We start from the raw sequence: 8,923 nt of genomic DNA, 5'->3' as shown, positions 1-8,923 counted from the left end.
GCACTACCTGGCATCTCTGGAGCCTCTAGCTCAGTTCAAAACCAACAAACATTTTCAGGAAAGACAGGCAGAAAAAAAAAACCTCTTTTCAGTCTTGCTCTAGCTTTATCTCTCTGCTGTGAAAGATTAACAGGAGGGAGGTCTGCTTGTCTAAATTCGTGCCTCCCCTTTTATGTTTTTGACTGTACTTTCTTGGTGTGGAAAACCTGGTACTGATTTCAGTCAATCCACAGCTCACACTGCTGGATTCATTTTTGCTGTCCTCAAGGGAGTCTTTCAATAGAATCATAGAATCACAAAATGTCTTGAGTCGAAAGAGACCTTAAAGATAATATAGTTCGAACTCCCCTGCCATGGGTAGGGACAACTTCCATTAGATCAGGTTGCTCAAAGCCTCATCCAATGAACACTGCCAGGGATGGGACATCCACAACCTCTCTGGGCAACCTGTTCCAGGGTCTTACCACCCTCACAGTAAAGAATTTCTTCCTAATATCTAATCTAAACCTCCCCTCTTTCATCTTTTCCTGTCACTACATGACCTTGTAAAAAGTCCCCCTCCAGCTCTCTTGTAGGCCTTCTTCATGTGCTGAAAGGCTGCTCTAAGGTCTCCATGGAGCCTTCTCTTCTCAGGGCAGAACAACTGTGAGTCTCTTGGCCTGTCTTCATGGGAGAGGTGCTCCAGCCTTCTGGTGCTTCATGGTCCTTCTCAGGACTTGCATCAAAAGGTCCATGTCTTTCTTATGTTGGGGTTCTATTTAATTACTTTCCCCTCGACACTTGCAATAACATCTTCAAAAAGATGACTTTTTGAAACAGTCCTATTAAAATGAAAGCAGAGGGTATGTTTCTACCCACAAAATGGTTCACAAACTTTATCAGATGAAATATAAGTGGAAGTAACTTCACTAATGTGCTTTTACCAAGCTGTCTCCTTAAGCTGATACATTATAGTCCATTTATTTTGATTTCTCATGTTCTGAACTGATTTCTCACATTAGGATTTTGCCTGTAGCCACTGAAGCATTTTTATCCCAGACATACAGTAAAGGGATAGATAATTTAAAATGCTTCCTTAAGCCCCCTGTAAGTTCGAGAGAGCACAGTAGAGCGCTGCTGCTAGACGTACACGGGGTGTTTTGATAAATAGGGGCAGGGCTTCAGCAGGACCAAACGAATTTCCCCTGGGAGCCCCGAGGGCGGGTCTCCGGCCGTGCTGCGGGCCGGGGAGAGCCGGGAGGTGGCAGCCTCGGCTCGGCAGAGCCGCCTCGCCTCCGGGGCCTCCCGGCCGGAGTGGAAATTCCCCCTCCTTGGACACGAAAATAAAACACTGCGTTGCCATGGATCTAAAGGAAAAACGAAGGGGTATTGTCAGGGAAAGGCTTTGCCTTGCTGCCCGGGCGGTTCCTGCGGCCACTTTCAGGGAGATCTACGGGGCCGTGGGGAAAGCGGGATGGCAGCGAGGGGCCACGATGGGAAACGAGCTAGGCTTGAGGAGCTCAGTTTGACAGATGAGGGGCTAATTTTCATCTGGTTTAGGTCAGTGTCATTCATAAATGTAAGAAGAAGAGGGTCACTGGAGCAAATCAGGAGAGAAAAGGAGCAAGTATAAAAATCAGTCCTGTTTGCTTTACTCTCTGATTGGTAACACCTTTTAATGATGCTCTCTCTCACTATGGGGTGGATTTTCATTGGTTTACTTCAGTTTCCATTGAAGTAACTCGGAAAATTCCAACACCTTTGGTGGAAACAAACTCCCATAATCTGGGATTCTCGGAAGTGTCCTTCCTTTCCAAGAAACATAATTCTGTGATAGAGAGAGCTCTATCATGTGCAGGAGCTTAATGCATCACTTTTAATGCTGAAAATGTACCGCATCAGAAATAATGCCCAGTGCAAATGCAATTATACACCGAGCTCCCTACTCAAAGAGATTAAATTGCACAACATTTTAAATATCTTGCATTATTATTATTTGGTCCTTAATTTCATTTCTTTGTTTGACATCTGAAATTTATTGAACAGTCCAAGCTACCCTCAGCTTAATTCATAGTCTTCAAGGAGTTGACTTATATAGTGATTTTGGTTGGCTGCCTTTAAACAGAGATTTCCACTTCTTATTAGCAAATTCCTGGAGGTGTAAATGCTTTTCTTGATTTTAATACCTCCACAGTAATGCTGTGAATTGATAGAACCGCTCAGAAAGCAAAGCTATTTTCGGGTGTCTCCCTAGTCAATAAGGAAAAATGTTCCTCTCACAAAGGAAAACTGTTTCTCTTCTGCATGAGTCATGACTCTGCTTGTATGCACAGAGCAAAAGATTTCCAGCTTCTCAGGCCTCACTGGCATTCGGGGTAGGATTCAGCCAGCCAAGATTCACATGTGGAAACTAAATATGGTCATAGGGTTACACTCCCATTTTTTGCCCATTACTCAGGCTTCTGCATGGTGTATTTCAGTGCCTACTCCCTTTCTGCCGCTGTGTATCTTCCTCTGCAGTGATCGTTTACTCTGTGGATACAGCTAGTAAGATCTTAGACAGCACCAGTTACAAATAAGTACTGTATTTCATCTGCTTGGAGTACTACCTAAAGAGAACCAGTAGTAATCCTGGGAGGAAAGCTAAAAGCTCAATACCTTTATAAAAGTTTAGTCTAGAGGGTGTAATCTGAAGTCTTACTTGAGCTTTCAGCTGTAATAATCACCACAGTTTTCATGGTAGAACCTGCCAAAAATAGACAAACAAGAAGGAAAGAACATGTTGTTTTTTTGAAAACAAAACAGCCCATGTATTTTCAGCAACAAGAAGTCAGCAGGACATTTTTATAATTATATACAACATCAGAAGGGTTCTGATGTCATGGAAGTCAGAAAAATACATCCTAAATTATACCACGTTTCACTACGGAGGGTAATCAGCGTGACAGTGCCATTTTTAGGTTCCAGTGAGGGTGTTCAGCCCCTGCTTGGGACTGGTCAACGAATGTGGCTGCAGAGGTGCAGTGAGCACAAGTTACTGGAGTCTATCAGCTGTGCCCTGCTCTGACACAGCTCTCAGCAAACCACTGGGTCCCTTCCCACCGGCTCTCCCAGGGGGCCCTCATACCCACCCCCCAGGTGCTTTACAGATTAGTGTGGGAGCAGCAAGGGGTTTGATCTGGGCTCAGTTTTGACTTCCTTAAGAGCTCTATGTTCTCCTTTCATCTTCTAAGCTATTCTGCGCTGCCTGGAGACACAAACTGCAATGCATCCACAGTGGAGAGCTGACGTCTGCATTGGTCCCACTTTCCACCTTCAACATCCATGCAGAATTCAGTACAGAATGGTAACAGCACTATGACCAAAGATTTCTATGAATCAGGCCTGTTTCCAGCAAAGCTTTTACATAATGTGAAACTTATAAATTCTCCCAGGGAATTATATGAGACCAGACTTGATTAAGATAGAATTATGGTCAGGCTGGATTACCATTTGGTCAGGAGATATTTTGTTACCTGATGAATTATGCTTACCCTGTATAACCTCCATGTGACTTTGTGGCTTGCTGCACTATTTCTGTTAGAAACCAAATCTGGTAATGTTTTACAATAGCTGTGGTGTCTACATGGATTAGAACCATTGAACTAGGAACAGCTTATACAATTTTTTCAGCCAAACATTTTAAATTACACTAATTCTTTTCTACATTTTGTTGTGTTTAACTACAAAATAGTTACCAGTAAAAGAAATGCAAAATAAATTATTCTAACTTTAATTAGATAACAGAGATGATTTCCACAAGAAATACCACACACTAGAGAACCACAAAGTTTAAATTCACATCTGGCTATGCAAAAAAAGGTCCTGCATCTTATTTCTTTACCATGAGAACCAGCCCTTTGAAGAGACATGGGATAGACAATGCTGCAGGGCAATATGAAAGTGTTTCTACTTCTGTCATGTGTACCAATATTTGTTCTGGAAACAGACAACTTCTTTTGTGAGAACTATTCCATTTCATGCCCCTTTCCAAGATTATTGAACTGGCTTTAGAAATATTCAGACATGCCTTATGCCAAGTATTTGCACCTGTTACATTCTTTATGCAAAATTAAATCACTGACTGTAAAGGTCCTAAGGGATTTATGTTCTGCCTCAGAAAATAATTTAGCCTTTATACATATGAAATTTGATAGTGTGTGCCATGAAAATCAATCAGCATGACTTCTCATCTGGGCCTCAACTACCCACCTATCCTTGGTTGACAGCTAAGCTGGTGTTTCTATATTCACGTAAGATAAAAGTGTTATTTATTAACAGATTTTCATAAATAGCAGTGTTTGTTAACCCAGCAGGACAGCTTAGTTTTGAGGAGCAATTTAAAATTTGCTTTGGATGTGACTCTTGGAGCCACAGCAAGTAGCACCATATACTGAAAGCACTGGATCTAATGCCTCAATGGGATCTGATCACATAGCCATTATCTGATTGGTGTCTGTGTGAACGAAGGAATTCCCACATGTCGGGGTGGTGTAACACTGATGGTGAAACAGGGGAAAGGGCTAGCTGGAATGACAGTAGTGACCACAAAATGGCAACAGCTGAAGGAAGTACCATGGTTGTGACGGCTGTGAAACTAAGTAAAAGGTTTAGTGCAAAGAAATAAAGCAAGAGCCTTTAATTGTTGTTCACACAAATATATGATTAATTCATCTTTGTTAATTCTTCCCAAGTTTGTTTTACTTTTCCTTGTCTCTACACAGGCTTAGTGTTCTAAATAAGAAATTTTGCTTATTGAGAGTGTCACGGTTCAGTGTCTCCACAATTCAAGCTGAGGATTCAGACTGAAGGCTTTTGCTATTGCTAAGAGGAATCCCTCTAAAATTCAGCCTAGTTCTTGTTGCCATCAGCAAGAGGCTTGCTCTGAGTTTCAGTTCTTAATAATCCATAATGCAACAGGTCATTGACAATGAAGTTTGGTATTTGTTGGTTTTTTGCCTTTTTTTTTTTTTTTTAAATTCATTTTGGATGAGTATCTACCAGCATAGTTTCAATTGTTAAATTTTTAGTCTCTCAGCCAGGAAGGAGTAAACTGATACATGGAGAAGTCCAAGTTTTTTTTGAGAAGTTTGCAACAGAAAGGCTTTCCTCACTGTACTCAATAGCTGGGCAGTGCTGGCTTTAACCTCTCTGTGCTGAATACTGTTATTTGGTAGGACAATTCTGCAACCTAGAGGAGTAAATCTGTATTTTCAGTGGTCTCCTTCAAAGGATATTTGTTAGACACACACAGAGGAATTTTTATAACTATAGAGATGATGCTCCGAAGACACTCAGGTTCAGACCAAAATCCTGCTAAAATATGACATAAATTATTCCAGTTTTTTATCCCTAAGCATCTCTGTTTCATGGGTTTCTTTGGACCATTTCAGCACAAATGAAATGAAACTGGCAGAATTCTAGCTGCTTCCAAATGTAGTTGAAACATTAATCATTGTCTAGCAGAGAGTAAGAACACCTGCTTTTGCTAAGAGAAGACAGCTGAATTGACAAATGTCTGAAACATCTGAATGAGAGTCTACACATCATGAAATAAGGAGATAAAATACTGTACAAGCCAGAATATTAAAAGTCAGAAGTTGGCAAAGTATGAACAAATGTCAAAGGCACTTGTCTAAACCTTCAAGAACTCATATGCTCTATGAACTTGCCAGTTCCTATTATTGGGATATTTACTGTCCTGCAAAGAATCTAGACTACAACAGAAGATTTCTGTCTCAGTGAGTAGTCTGGAAAGGTAGCAAGTGCTTATCACAGGAAACACACAGTATACATCACCCATCAACACATTTGGACTGGGCTTTGGGATTGCATGCAGAGGGTTTTCATACATGAGTCTGACTGCTGCTGACAGCTCAGGGTCCCTAGCTTGCTTCCCAGTTGATCCCTTCTCAAGGATGGAAAGCAGCCACTGGGCCTGTTGTCTGCCCAGCCAGGCTCCTGTTGGGGGAATCTGATCATACATACTGCATCCAAGGTAAATTCTGATCTCACTTACCAGAGCGCTTAAATATAAATCTACCTGACCACACCTATCGTGATTTCCCCTCAAAGCAACTCACACTTAAGTCGGAGTTTGCACATCCTAATGATACATTAATGCCTTGGTTATTGCTGGCTCTTGGTGCCTATCACTGCACTGTTCATATTTGCTCTTCTCTATGGTTCTGTTTTGGTTTAGAATTTATCTGCAAAAAGTTAGAGGTAGGAACTGAAAAAAGGTATAAAGAGTTATTCCATTCCTTTTGTTCCTTTCAGAAATCTGCATCCATCCCTTTCAGATGGAAGCGTGTCTGCTGTGCACAGCTTTGTATCATTCCTTGAATATGAGAGGCAGATCTGAGATTTCTCATCCACTTGTTCTCTGTATAGAATATACCTGCTCCTTTTGATGAGATTTTTTTTTCATTGCACCAACTAGTTCATTTCCAGGTCAGTTTTTTCACGTGGGATTTTCTGCCAGTAGGGTTTCTGGCAACGTGTACATCTGGGCAAGCTTTGGTTGCTGGAGATCAGCAGGCTGAATGTTTTGATGACTAATAGTCACAGATGAATGCCTATATCCTTTAAGGATGCTCTTACATCCTATAAGGTTACTCTGAGTGGATCCTCTGGTGTAAAGCATTTTCTAGCTCGGAATAAACAGCCAGGAAAAGACTGTCAGTGCCCCGATGCACTGCAGGGGTCCACATCCTGGATAAAGGTTGAGAGACATGATCAACCAAGAAGGTCACAGTTATGACAGGCTTATATCTAAGTTAGTCTATGGGTACCAACACAACTCTTGACAGCTTTTGCCAGTCTGCAGAACAGCCTTCAGCCTAGATTGCTAGTGTTTCAAGCTGGAAAACAGAATTATCTCTAGAAGTGCTACAACTGGAGACCATAATGCCTTTATTCCCCTCTACACTGATAACCACTCGATAGAAGGGAAAATCTGAAGAATTTAGATCAGCAATGGTGTCACACAGCTCAGGCATTGTCTTTAAGGTGACCTGGCTCCTGTTGGAAGCCATCAGGCCACATCAGGTGTCTATGGTTAGTTCCTGAAGAGCACACAATTGGTCTTATAAGAATTGGATTCATAGAAGTCAGCATACTGAGTGGTGAACAGCTGAAGTTTACACCCGGGAGTGCAGTGAGAGGAGTTTAAATGTCCTGTCTCAAGGAGTGAGATGTTAAGATTACAAGCCTCAGAGAGACATCATTTCCCAGCACTTGTTAGGGATCCCTGAGAGCATTTATCATCTCCAGCTCCTACAGGAAAAGGTCAGATAGAGTAACACCTCGTTTACACCTCCCTGTAGTATGTATGTGTAACCTGGGCACCCTTTCAGTGAGTTTTACTGACAATTATGGGCCAAGGAAATTCAGGTTCTCAGAAAAAAAGCAAATCACCTACTAGAATTGTGCCTAGGCACTGTGGATTGTGTCTTGAATCAACACTAAAATGTGCTTTGACTGTGAGAGAAGGCACAGGCTTGTAATGAGTCTAATCACTGTCTTCCCATGGTGCCATCCTTAGAATCATAGAATCATGAAGATTCCTTGAGGGAAAGACCTCAAGGATCATCGAGTCCAACCATTGACCAAACAACACCACATCAACCAAACCATAGCACTAAGTGCCACGTCATTATTTCTTGAACACTTCCAAGGATGGTGACTCTACCATCTCCTTGGGCAGAGTGTTCCAATGCTTGACCACTCTTTCAGTGGAGAAATTCTTCCTGATGTCCAACCTGAACCTCCTCTGGTGCAGCTGGAGACCATTTCCTCTTGTCCTGTCTCTGGCTGCCTGGGAGAAGAGGCTGAACCCACCTGGCTACAACCTCCTTTCAGGTGGTTGCAGAGAGAGATAAGGTCTCCCTTGAGCCTCTTTTTCTCCAGGATAAACAAACCCAGCTCCCTCAGCCTATCCTCACTGGACTCACTCCCTAGACGCTTCACCAGCTTCATTGCCCTTCTCTGGACATGCTCCAGCCCCTCAGTGTCTTTCATGCAGTGAGGGACCCAGAACTGGACACAGCACTCAAGGTGTGGCCTCACCAGTACTGAGTACAGAGGGACAGTCACCTCCCTAGTCCTGCTGGCCACACTGCTTTTTATATATAGACTGCTTAGTAATAGCAGTTACAAATTTAGTGAGAATACTGTGCATTTATATTTGTCACAGTTATCCAATGTACATTTTACCACTGTGCCCTCAGAAGGCCCCAACAGAGAAAAGCATCTTGGAGACAGGATGTGCTAGTTGTACTATACAATTGAAATTTTAATTAAAAGTTCTACAGAAGAGGGCAAGATAGAAATAAAATAACCTGTGTCACACGGTGTCCCAGTGTCAGATAACATGAAATGAAAAAGCAAAGGTTTGTAAGACATAAATGAGGATAACAAAGGTGTTCTATCTTAGCAAAGACTTTTATTCTGGGCTTCTTTCCTCCTCCTCAGGACATGAGGAAGCAAAACGATACAGCAGACACACAAGGCAATGAAAGCAAACAGGTGAACATAGAGCAGCTCCAGTTTGACCTAAGAGAGGGTTAAAAGGTAGCTTGGGTGCAGCTATGGAAATTCTCCATCATTATTACAAGCCTAAGGTTTGTCTTTGTATTTTGTTGCAACTTCATTGCAATATCTAAAAAAAAAAAATTCTGTATTTAGTTCTCAGTCAAACTCAGAGGGATCAATCACACAGCCAGACAGTTCACACTCCCTCAGTACTTGGGTACTCCATCTTGTTTGAAGTGCCCAGCTCCCCCATACTTACTCTTAGGAAAACAGTTCAAACTACATGGCAAAATCTAAAAACTGGTGACTCGGAGGATGGAAGAGTGACCAGTGACAGCCACAAAAGTTTTCTGGTAGGAGGAAAAACTGT

Source organism: Corvus moneduloides, chromosome 4, assembly GCF_009650955.1.
Source record: "Corvus moneduloides isolate bCorMon1 chromosome 4, bCorMon1.pri, whole genome shotgun sequence".
NCBI lineage: Eukaryota > Metazoa > Chordata > Aves > Passeriformes > Corvidae > Corvus > Corvus moneduloides.
The sequence above is the reverse complement of the archived record's forward strand: the minus strand, read 5'-3'. Positions refer to the sequence as shown.